Genomic DNA, 13,556 nt, shown 5'->3' on the forward strand with positions numbered 1-13,556 from the left:
CCTCTTTGTTTACGCACCTTGACAGCATTAGGGTCATTGTTATTGTCACTACGTTTTCTTTTATTGCTTTTCGATTTTGGCATTGTCCAACATACTATTCCGATGTAAATCACATTTGCACATATAATCCAATTAATTTCCACTCAAAATGATAACTTAAAACACTGTTAATTTGCTAAAATATATTATTTTTCTCTCCCGCTAAAAAACCTGCGACCGCTCACACCTACATCACGTGACATCATTAAATCGATTCTTTTATCACTAATTGATCTAAAAATACGCAATATATTTTTGTTCTAATTGAGTGTTGCAATTTTTATCTATCATACTGACGTCAATGGCGTATCGCAAATATTATGTTTAAACTTTATGTTTGTCCCTTTTAACAACACTTAATTAAGCTTAAATAAGACATACGCATTTCCAATCCTAAATGAATGTATTCAACGTATAATTATCACATTACATATTGCATCTTTTCTTTTACTAAAGTCAACGCTTCACAATTGCTTTTTAAGTTTTATAAATCCGTGAATATATAGATATTATCAAAGAAAACAAGAAGTGCATTTCTCGAAAACACTCTCGCTACGCCCCTCTCCTTTGCAAAAGCCACCTTTTTAACTATTGACGAAATTTTTCTCAAAAACAAGTATTTTATTTAATCAATATTGATCTTTTATTTATTATGATTTGACAAAAAAGAGAGAAAGTTCTGATAAAAACAGACCGGTTAGGTGTTTTGTTATTGTGGTTATTACAAACTAATGGCAATTATGATGATTTTATTCATACGCTACACAACTCCAAACCTTTGTTTACGTTGTTTGATAACATTGATGCGCCGGATCTTTGAGATAGAAACATGGCGGAAAAGTCTATTATATATTGACACCATTCTGCAAGATTTATCAAAATTCAAACAGCGGCCTAATTTACACTTTGCTTAGTATAACCAATATGTCGTAAATCGTAAACAACCGCGGAAACAGGATAACTGTGCGACAAAGATATAAAGGTAACGCTATCTCGCAAGAAGCTAATTGATCTAAATTACAATAAGGAAATGATTGTTAAAAGGATTACTGTAAAAAATACTCAAAATAACCACAGTACGACAAATGTTAATACTTGTTTGCAATAGTTCATTGGTACAAAATAAATGTCTTCATATTGTGTATTACATTCAATATGCAATCATATCACCGAAGTGTCCAATAACGACAGTAAACCAATAAACCTTCGAACAGAATAATTGCAAACAATGTGTCAGATTAACATCACATTGACTTCATTTTCGATACGGTATCTCATTTAAAGCAATGATCTCACTAACATATCAAGGGAAATTATCTTTGCTTGATCGTATTCAAAAGTTTTACATTTATCTTTTCACCTTGAAGCATATGCATCATTTTTCGTTAGAATTTCGACGCAAAAGAACGCGTATGCGGTGATATTGTGCAGCCAATGTATTGATATATCGCAGACCATACGTCTGGAAGTACTCCTTATACAAATATGATATTTGTTACGATTCCTGATAAGAAGCGTTCATTGTATATCTCTTGTTTATTTAATGTCTTCACCCCCCCAAAAAAAGTGCCAAGGGAAATCAGTCATTCGTATTTTTTTTTCAAAGGTGTTTGCACTTGATCTTTAATTAATGCCATTTGATATTCAAACCGAAAAAAAACTATTTAATGGGATAGAACGACCACAACTGTCTCAACAATAATTTCGGTTCGAATAATAGTGCAGTTGTTCGCCAAATAATCGATTTGAGTTACACCCTAACTATTTCTGATTATAAATCATACAATTGTAAACGAAGTGTTAAAGGCATATTTCTGTTTTCAAGTAAGCACACGACTTGGGGTTGTGAGCATATGCAATAGCGCATTACAAATAAATATGGTTTGTTATCTTAAAAAAGCGATACGACGCAAATTTTTCGGATGCGAAATAATCTTGTGCAAGTAAAATATTGCAGAACTGCATTTAATGACCGAAATCACTTTACCTCAAAATAAATTTAAAACACTACATTATTCGATTCATTTTAATAGCTTACTGACCAAAATACAAACAAGAAATGTCTAATAAAACAACCGGCGTTGAAAAAATAATGTTCTCATGTTTTTCCTAAATTTAAACAGCAAAGAAATCATAAGTTACATGTCAGATTAACGAGACTTCTCGTACTCTAGTTTATTTCTATTAATAGTTGATGAGTTGTCTTGCAAACTTAACAACTTGATATGAAAGAAAATTATAGCGAGAGTAAAAGTATTTTATATAAAAAAAAATATTGTACGCATCCTTCATATTGAACATTGTGTATTCTTACTACTTTGTCAATCATTACACATAATTATACTCCATCCGGCCGCAAAAGAAAATTGATTTCTATGAAATAAAGGTAATTTTTCTGTATTAAAACTCATGACATTTTAAAATGACACAAGCATCGACATGTAGTCGATATGTTTATTGGACGTTAAAATGTTATAGAGTACTCTCTTGTATATTAAAGTAAGCGAGTAGCCCTATCAATGCCGGGTATATATGTTAAGTAAGAAATTGACCTACATCGTTATATATTTTCATAAGTCTATTTGTTTACAATCAACCTACTCACACACGGATGGGCTCATGGGAACAATAATACATAAATATTTCGGTGTAACGAATTACATTCGGCATATTGCATGCCTAAGAAACATTTCTCAGATGACACCAGACCAATAAAATATGTTAATATACACATTGTAACATGTTATTTTCTCTTAGTTCTGTAAGGTCGTGTTGCCAGAGTGATTCATATGGGTCACATTTTCACACGTTCATCTCATGAAATGTTATAGTCATTATTACAATATTATTACACGTTATTTTTTTCCCCAAATATGTGAGAATGAAGTGTTTAATTTATATAAAATCAAATCATACACGAATACTGATATAACAACTACAGTAGATCTACAATTAGCTAAATAGTACGACATTGCAAAAAAGTAAGTCGATTTTAACTTGCTGAAAGTTTATATACTCGTAGGTAGGTAGATAGGAAGGAAGGAAGGTAGGTCGGTCGGTCGGTCGGTCGGTCGGTCGCTCGGTATTTCGGTCGGTGAGTGAGTGAGTGAGCGAGCGAGCGAGCAAGCAAGCTAGGAAGAAAAGAATGAATGAATGAATGAATGAACGAATGAATGAATGAAGGAAGGAAGGAAGGAAGTTAGTAATTTAGTGAGTGAGTGAGTGTGTTAGTAAGTAAATCGAAACGTTTATAAAAAGGGAAGAAAAAATGTGTTTTAAGTAAGTAAGTAAGTAAGTAAGTAATTAGTAAGTAAGTAAGTAAGTAAGTCGGTAAATAAGTAAGTAAAAAAGTAAGAAAGAAAGAAAGTAAGTAGGCGGGTAAATAAGTGAGTGAGTAAGTAGGTACGTATGTAGTTATGTAATTAAGTAAGTAAGCGAGTAATTCAGTAAGTAAGTAAGGAAGTAAGTAAGCAAGTAAGCAAGTAAGTAAATAAGTAAATAAGTAAGTAAGTACATAAGGAAGGAAGGAAGTAAATAAGGAAGGAATTAAGTAAGTAAGGAATTAAGTAAGTAAGGAAGGAAGTAAGGAAGGCAGGAAGGAAGTAAGGAAGGAAGGAAGGAAGAAACGAATAAATGAATGAAGAAAGGAAGGAATAAAAGAATGAAGGAATATTGGAAGTAAGTACGTATATAAGTAAGTCAGTTAGTCACTGAGTGAGTGAGTTAGTTAATGAGTGAGTGAGTGAGGGAGTGAGTGAGTGAGTGAGTGAGTGAGGAAACGAGTGAAGGAGTGAGTGAGTGAGAAAGTAAGTAATGAAACCCCATATTGACTTCATGTCGAATACGCTATCTTGTGCAAAGCAATCAAGTCAATGAAATGTCAAGGGAAATTATCGTTGCTAGCTCGAAATAAAAAATGCTGCTTTTATTGTTCGCCTTGTGGCATATGCATACATTTTCTATAGAAATTAGTTACAAACGAATGTGCTTTGTGGTAATCATGAACTGCGAATATATTGATATGCCGTAGACTATATGTCTGGAAATGCTCCTTATACCAATACGATATCTTTCACGATTTCTGTTAAGGAGCGGACATTCTATTTCTCTTGTTTACATAATATCTATTTTGTACAAAATGAATCAATCGACATTCAGAGATCAGACGATCGAACATTTACTGTTAAATGTGATTTTAATAGGTCATTACATATTATAACAGATACCAACTTTGGTTTATCGGCGGTATAATACATTAAGTACACTGAAAAAAAGCGCGTAAACATTCCGCGACAATTAATAGTGTCTTAAAGTAACATGTGTTGTTATAATTGCACATATGCAATGCTAATTCACTTCGATATAAATATATAACCGATGGAATCATAGGAAGATTACGGTTGGGCTCGCATCCTTGTAGTTCGGACATTTCCCTAAGTTTTAGAATCAAAGTTATGATAATCATAATTGGATGGAATATATTCAAATGAGTATTATCAGTTCACATGGCACTAAACACTTCAATCATCATCTATTAAATGGTAGAGTGTGAATGACGATTGATTTTCAATTTAAACAAAAAAGGATTGTTTGCATTATGAACTAAATAATAAACAAGGTAGTGCATACGCAAAGGCCTATATTATTGAATTATTGTGGGTGGAAATATTATCAGCTGGGGTTTTGCGTGTCTAATGTTACTTGCAGAAGAAGAATGAGAACTAATCGAATGTCTCCCTGCAGAATAATACAAAAGCAATCATACATTCGTTTTACGCACATAAACCAGATGTGACCTGTTGAAATATGTGTGTTTTTATTTGTGTCTTGCTGTTTCTTGACTATAAAGGAACTGACCTCGAACGATTTCCTTTAACGCCACAGTTAACAAGTACATTTACATTTGTTCAATTTTAGTTTGCCTTTGTTTACCTTGTTATACACATTGTATAATATTTACCGTCTATGAGTGCGTTTCTTTCTTTTACACTTACTAGTCGACATTACTTTAAAATGCGGTTAGTTATTGTAAAGGACATATTTATACACAAATAGACGCATAAGGAAATATTATTATTCTCTTTCGACTGTTTATCGAAGAATGACTTGTGGATGTATGGTACAACATATACGAGCGATCGGTCAGAGATTGTTAATTCTAACGCATCTGTCAGTTACGTGTACAGTTTGATGGGCTATACAGATTATGATACTAGTGTAAGTCACTAGTGTCGTAATATAGAACAAAATATTTAATTGATTTAGACGTAATTATATTTCAAATAACTGTAAGTCAATTGTGTGGATTTTAAAAATTACATGTTCTGCTGGGATCTGCCATTTTTTTAATCGTGTGCTTGGGTGCAAGCATCACAAGGGATAATGAACTTGAAAGAAATGCCTAACATTATAGAGCTATGAACAGACATTGTGTCTACCGCTGGGCTTTTTAGAGAATAAGTATGTACTTTATATGGAAACCATGTAGTGTGTGTATTCTCTTTGATGAAATTGTATCTATATATCAGATTGGTATTTCAGTCGTATCAAATCATGTCGTTGCGAAATAGTGTTCCGAATGGATTTTATAACGCAAATCAATTGTTCACTTATGTTACCATTATCTGAACCGACCGTACGTTTCACAAGTATAAATATTTGTACATGCATCTAACATGTATGCATTGGAATGAAATCTAAGTGGAAAAGGTATTCATTATATTATACAAATATACATCATTCAAAATGCAACGAAGTTTTTTAATCTGCAAAGTAGGATACACTGTTAACATCAAGCGTGTTACCTGTTTGTTTTAAATATTAATTGAAACATTTCTTCATGAGATTTCGATCATTATAATTAAGTCAGAGATTGTGTAAACGTACTCTGTAAAGTATCGATAGGCGTTTTTAAAGCCATTTTTGAACGATGCTCATTTGCAAAACCAGTTGTCACTGCATATACTGAACATCATCGTTTATGTGAAGGTGTTGTTCAATGGCAACTTGTATGCAGCTTAACAATTTGCAGTTCTTTTGATTGTACTAGTCCATAGCTGTGGTTACCAATATGTCTTCTTTTTATGAATCTTGATGATAATTTGTCTTTCTGTTTTGCTACAGTAACATATTGGAAAAGAAATGTTTTAAACATTTTTGCTGTTTTGAACGTTGACTGCAGGTTTTAGTGCTTCGGACAAGTACTGCATTGTTTTGTTGATCCCTGAACACAACATAGCACCTTTTGTCATGATCATTCGCACAGGTTCTCTCTTTCTGATAGACATCTCAAAATATGATAAACGATACCCCAATCCCACATATAAATATTGGCGGAAATTTGATAAAAGCAATCGAACCACTTGGGCGTGGCCAGTTTTTGGCCATAAGGGGATGGTATAAACTACTGTTAAAATGACTATTATACATTGGTATTTTTTACGCAAGATTATAAAATGCACATGCATAACATCGTTGCAAAAGGTATGCATTATTCAAATGCTTGTCAGTATTAAGTCATATAGCAACGGAAAAAGCCTCATTACATATGGGTTGAGGAAAACACAATAAAAAGTTGAACTCTTGCATGCCATCAAATTTGAAGTTTTGGAGAAACTGCAAAATAGATGGCAAGCATTCAAATGCTGTGGCCAACATGTTAACTAATCGAAAGTGGCAGATCACATTAGACCATGCAAAGCCTAACCTATTATGTCAAATCTTTGCGCAGTGCTTATAATTTACAAAAATGTTCCGTGTGCGCAGGGATTACATTTATTTTATTCGATGCAACGAATGCTGTCTGTACAGATGTGTGTATACCTACACAATATGTATATGCTTATTCATGCATTTAAAAAAAAATAAATACGTGTTTCATTTTGAACAAAAAGTATTTTCGATAACAAATAGTTATATTATTTCGATTTAGCTATGATTGACTACTCATATTTGTGGCTAGCTTCTTTATTCATAACGCTCTTTCCTTTCATCATTTATTTTGTGACAAAGCATGTTTGATAAATAATACTAAAACGTATTTGTCTATTTCAAATACACATTAGCTTGTTATTTTTTTTACATTTAGTTAGCCTATGCAAACAACAGCATATCAAGTATATTGATCCCGTAAAATCTTTAAAGTGCACCAACGTATGTGATTACTTTCAGCAGTTGATACTTATTTGCACAGATGCGGCAGTAGCGAAAATCCTTCTAAAACCGCGTTTACCATTTACAAATAACTATTGCAAAACTAGAATGTACGGTTAACGTATATAATATAAATATAATAATTCCGAATATTGAAAAAAACTGGTAATATAAAATAAAGCGTTTGTGTAGCTCGTGTTTCAGGCCAACAGCATATGAGAATGTTTCATTCCGCTCGCCTGTCAAATACTTACACTTCCAGAAAGATCTTTGTATTAAATATTGGAAATCCTTTGACAATATACAAACGATACTTTGTTTTCACAACAAAATGTTGCATCTTATCTGAATCATATCACATCGAATATTATTTGGTATATTTGTATAAAGAATATATATTCAAAAATAATAAACAAAACATAAATATAAACGAGCATGAGGATTATTACCAACTATAAATTTGTTACAGAGTATCTAGCAAAAATACGAAAACTAAGTTAAAAATTGTGCACATAATTAAAATACAGTGGATACATTGAATAAGGCGTTCATGAAATTACTTATATAATGAATATAAGCCACTTTTCTGCTGTCTGCGTAACTTTGCCGAGAAGTAGGCAGAACACAACTTTCTTATCAGGTGGACACCGACATACTTTAATCAGAAAAAAATGTTTTGTTAGCGAGATTCTATAAACAACTATTTTAAGCAATAAAATGTCATTGCCGATGTTTATCACGTGCTGATTGTAATTGAGGTGTACATAATTGCACTTAAAGGGAATTCGTTTTTCGTAATCATTTGGAATAATAAATTACTTTTGGGACAATAAAACTGTAACGAGCGCAACGATCAACGGAACATGAAAGACAATGTGCTAGTGCTTTACCGACGGCTTGTGTTTGTATTTCTTGAAGATTCAAGATTCGAATTCTAACACTATGCACAATTGTTAGCTTTTGTTTCTCTTAACGTGTCCTTTGGTACGTATGTCATATCTAAGATAATACATATTACATGTTAATCATTGTACAAAACATATAGTTGTATGTTATTAAATACACCGTAGCCTTTTGTTTCATATTGTTTCTGAAATTAGGATTATTGATAACTCTTTGATAAACAGTGTATAAATAAATAAATGAATGAATAAATAAATAAATTAATAAATATATATATATGTAAATGAATGAATAAATAAATAAAAAATAAATAAATAAATAAATAAATAAATAAATAAATAAATAAATAAATAAATAAATAAATAAATAAATATATATATATATATATATATATATATATATATATATATATATATATATATATATATATATATATATATATATATATATATCGATTAATTATTTAATGGTATGTTATCGAATTAAGCTGTAATTTTCTTTAATACAAGTTTTTTATCCTTTAAATAACAGGTCTTAAAGTAAATGCCAATGTCTTGATATTAAAATACACGATTGCACATGTAGTGGAATAAGTGATTTATTTTCTTCGTTTGCTTCTATGAATGTAAGAATACAAATTGTAAATTGATTTCTCGATATATGTTATACAATGTCATCATGAAACGAAATTTAAATATACTTAGTGTTTGTTACGAGCTTCACACTATTTCGTGTATATAATGAATAGTTATAATACTCATATAAAAATGGCCATGAATGCGGCAAAATGTGTAATATTCAATTTGTTATGAGGTTGTGTACTAGGACAACGTCGTGCGCAATTGTATTCACCTCTTCTTCCGCAGAAGATTATATCAGTCTGAAAACTTTTTAAAATACAATATCAGACACATGCGCTTTGATTTTAGGTCTCAATATACAAAGAAGTGTCTTTATATAAGTCAATGCGACATCTTTAAGCGCACATAATTGCAACATGCCTAAGTACGTGCATTTAGTATTGGTAAATCAGCTACCCCAGAAATAAATGAGTGAGATGGTTTACTGTCCGCCCCTGATATTACTGGATAAACTATTTAAATAATAAAGAACTGCGATAAATCAAATAAAAACAATTCGACTTAAAGCAGATGTGATATATCTCAATAATATATTTATATAAATTCCGTTTACTTAAATATGTCTCTACATGGTTATTATTACTTAATTATCTATTTTAAAGCCAAAAGCAGTCCAGTTCATGGTACGTTTGTCATAAAAACATTTCATGTGTCGGCCGTGTGATTAAACTAAAGCGTATATCATCTTAACATGATTATTAAATATCACCAGTTATATCAAATAACAGTGTAATGATTATACCTGCTAGATGCAACGTGTCGATTTACAAGTCATCAACTTTGATTTCGGCTAAAGACACCTGTATATGTTGCCTCAAGTAAAACCATTATTTATGTAGTACATGTATTCGCCATACCATTGCAAGAATCGTGTACCAGTACGCATACGCAATATATATACTAATGGACCCGCATACTGTTTGATTCAAACTAAACTGTACATTTCACTGGATGCCTATTAATGCCGCTACTTGTTTTTCCAAGCATCTAGTTTATCATCTAGTTTTTATCATCTAGTTAAAAGCAAACACTATATGCATCGTTAACAACAATCTTTATAGTGTTTCGTGTACTCAAGTTTAGAAGATAACTAAAACTTAAACTTGAATGGAGAAAATAATGTCGATATGTTTTTTCAATACTTCATATTTTTGCCAAGTAACGTTCTAATAATTCGTTAGCACTCATTTAATAATGCGTTTGTTTTTGTACAAGTATATCAAGTCAAACTGACAAAATAAGTTTAAAAATACGAATTCATAAACATGAATACAATAATTGTTTCATTGTTCAGTTGACACGTAGTTGGCGCATGTAAACGACATTAAAAGTAACTATGTTTATTTATCCATATTTATGTCCAGTAGAGAATATCTTACAAGAGTACGTGTAAAAATGATGCAAACTGAATTATTTAAATACCCATTTTGATTCTGAATCTAATGGAATAGAACTTTGAATGCGTGTAAGTGATAATGAATTCCTCTTTTTATTTTATAATATTGACATGTGTTATCTTAACAATAAATAAAGGCATGTAAATGTATTGATTCAATTCTATTCACTTTAAGTATGAAACGTCAGACAAACATCAATTTTAACAAACAAAATATGTGTGTAGTGGTCGCAATAGCAAATAGTTTGTGCTAATTATTCAACATCTTTGCATTTGCAAAAAATATATTATTTCATTTACATATGTAATATTGGTGAAAGTTCATGAGGACATTTAACGCACTTTGTGTGGATACTATTTAAAGCGTTTTGTCACTTGTTATCCACAGACAAATTAATTCGCAAATCGGTTAAATTGACTCAAGGTTTTGCTAAAAAAGCAAACATTTCATGTAATATCGATAGAGACGCGTTATTTATTTACAAATTACGCCTATGGATAATTACAGCGTGATCGAACCATAACTGCACACTACACTTCAGTGATCGGTAATAAATAATGGATGTTAATGGGAACGTTAATATGAAAATACATATCATGCATAAATATTATACAATTAGCGCCAAAAACATTTCAATGGAATGCATCGATGTAAGGACACTTTTTTCTCAATTAAGATATTGTTATCTGGAATTTGTTTGTTTTTGTTTTGTTTTAATGTTTGGAAACCTGTTCCTCCACTGATAATAATTGACTATTTAATGAGAACTCAGGTCCGCAAACAATAACATTTAAACTGACAAACACATTAATTGGCATTAATATCGAAATTCGTTTGTATTACGGCAAATCAGTTGTCTTCGTCGATATGTTTTTTATTCAGATCTCATGCGCGTGTTCACTTTGATTCCGGCAATGAAAGAATCAATTTCTTTGAAAATACGGTTCTGAGACGGAATTTGTGGCAACAATCCCCTCCCCCACACGCATTTTGTTGTTTGAAAATCCAAATATCAGAATAGTACTGATAAATGGATGTTGTAATGCAATGTGTTTGAAATGTTTCGGTCGGTGTGGCAGAGCAGGTGTTGTCATCTGTATGTTATTCACTCTATGCTATTTTGCAGTGCACACATTTTGATCAGTCAGTTTAAATGTCTAATCAGTTTGTACACCACAATCATTATGTATTATTATATGATATGTACACTTACATATAGAAAGAACACAATTTTACTTGAGGGAGTGGCATATTGGTATGTGTGTCAACATTTTTCCAAATTATACAATTAAATGATTTTTCTTGGACTTACATGCTCCTAAACGAATTAATATTATAAAAGTCATGGCGTTGCTTAAATGCATTAACACCGATTGAATATTACCATATTTATTGTGTTTCGAATTATTTGTTGTCCAAAAATAGTGTCCATGTACATTTCCCGCCACGATATCCGAACATGTTTGAGCGAACGCGAGACTGGCTTCGGGCCAGTGTTTAGCCATAATTACATACAATACGCATGTATATCTTTTACAAAAAACAGCATTTCATATAAAATGTATGGCATGCCATAGATCATTTATAAATCGCACACATAATTGATATATATACAAATGCATGTATCTATGACTCCTTTATGTCAATCGTATTCAATCACCGTATTCAGTATTAAAAATTATTCTCATATTATCATACTTATTTAAACGCACATTTAAGAAAGCGACGTAAACGTTTATTTAACATAAACGATATTTGCATGAGTGTTTTACATTGTTTAAACATCGATAGCGACCTAGCCGTACAAGTATTATATGACTTGCTGTCTTATGCCTGTGATATAATTATTAATAAAACCGTGTTATATTGGGCATTATCTTGAGCAAGATGTCTATTTTACTATGGGCTGCAGACAAAATTAGTCAAAAGAGTAACACGAATGCTGTAACGATTCTCGAACTTTAATATATGATTATTACAATTTACGTTTCTAATAAAAACCGGGTCTTTGATAGATCTTATTGTTTTATATGCCACAAAGTCCCTTGTTTTTGCTGCTTGACATCATTTTAACCGCAATCGATTAGTCAATAAGTAATGTTTTTAAATCTCGTTATAAAGGCTTATAAAAGAACTTATTGAACTGCATAGATTAAAATAATTGAAAGTCATTTCGGCAATAGTTTAAGTAGCAGTAATAATTTTTATTATAATGAAGTCTCAATGTAGTAAAGTTTTTGGTGAACTGTATATGTGTCAATATGCCTATATTATATTGTAAGATTGAAAATATAAAGCTATCATCGACTTTATTATATAATATTTTAGTTCATTTGAAATGTACTATTTGCAAGATCTTTTCAGAAATGTAATCCAAGACAATTAATACAAATTAATCGAATAATGGCAGAAAGACAGAATTGTACACTTCAATGCTGATTCATCCTTTCTGAAATTGCAAATGTGGGTTTTACGTTTCAAAGATGATAAAGAACAGATATGTGATTATTTGTTTCAAATGAGTCGCAGTTCTTAACATTCATTGGGATATGAACAATGATTGTAAAAATATGTACACACTATGTACGTTTATGTTCAAACACTCAACATTTTTTGAGTAAAATGCTAATAACATTTTCATGACAGAACTGATGGTCAGAAATATTAAGTTTTCAGTAAAGCCATATAAATACAAAATAAATATAAATAACATATTAATTAAGTTAAATTAATTTAAATATGTTATGTTAACAAGTTATTTACATACATAAAACAAACTACATTCATAAAAACAATAAAGGTATTGTTAATTTGATAATTTAGCATTTACTACACATACAAAACACCACAATGACGGGAAAAACTAAAAAAATATTTTACGATAAATGTTCCTTAAAATCTTGGAACAAACATATTCAATTGTGGAGTCAATCAAATGTGATTTATGGAATGTATGAACAGAAGTAAACTTATCGGAATGCTGTTATATATCAACAAAAAGGCGCTATAAGCAAAAGCTTTTTATTGTTCGGTTGGTAAGTGTATAAAAATAGCATTTCAAGCAGAATAATTGTTAACGTTCGTTCCTTCAGTGTACATCGGAAAGATACTACAAATCAGCGTGTTTTATTGGGAAAATGAAAGCTGGTAGAATTCGTAACTTTTAAAAAGAAAAGCAACAATTATAAAGGCATTGTGTGAATATGCCAGGCAACCTGTGATACATCTAGCAAATACACAACTATCTTAAAGCCTTGGAAAACCATGCATTTTATAGAATAAATATATAATCAATATTGTCAAATGACTTCTCATTGGTTGTTTGTTATACGATTATAATGTCATTATTGTGTCTTGCTTTTTAGGGAATAAATATTGTTTGTAGACTACATAACTTATATATATCTACTATTTTATATACCTA

Source organism: Dreissena polymorpha, chromosome 4, assembly GCF_020536995.1.
Source record: "Dreissena polymorpha isolate Duluth1 chromosome 4, UMN_Dpol_1.0, whole genome shotgun sequence".
In the NCBI taxonomy this organism is placed as follows: Eukaryota; Metazoa; Mollusca; class Bivalvia; order Myida; family Dreissenidae; genus Dreissena; species Dreissena polymorpha.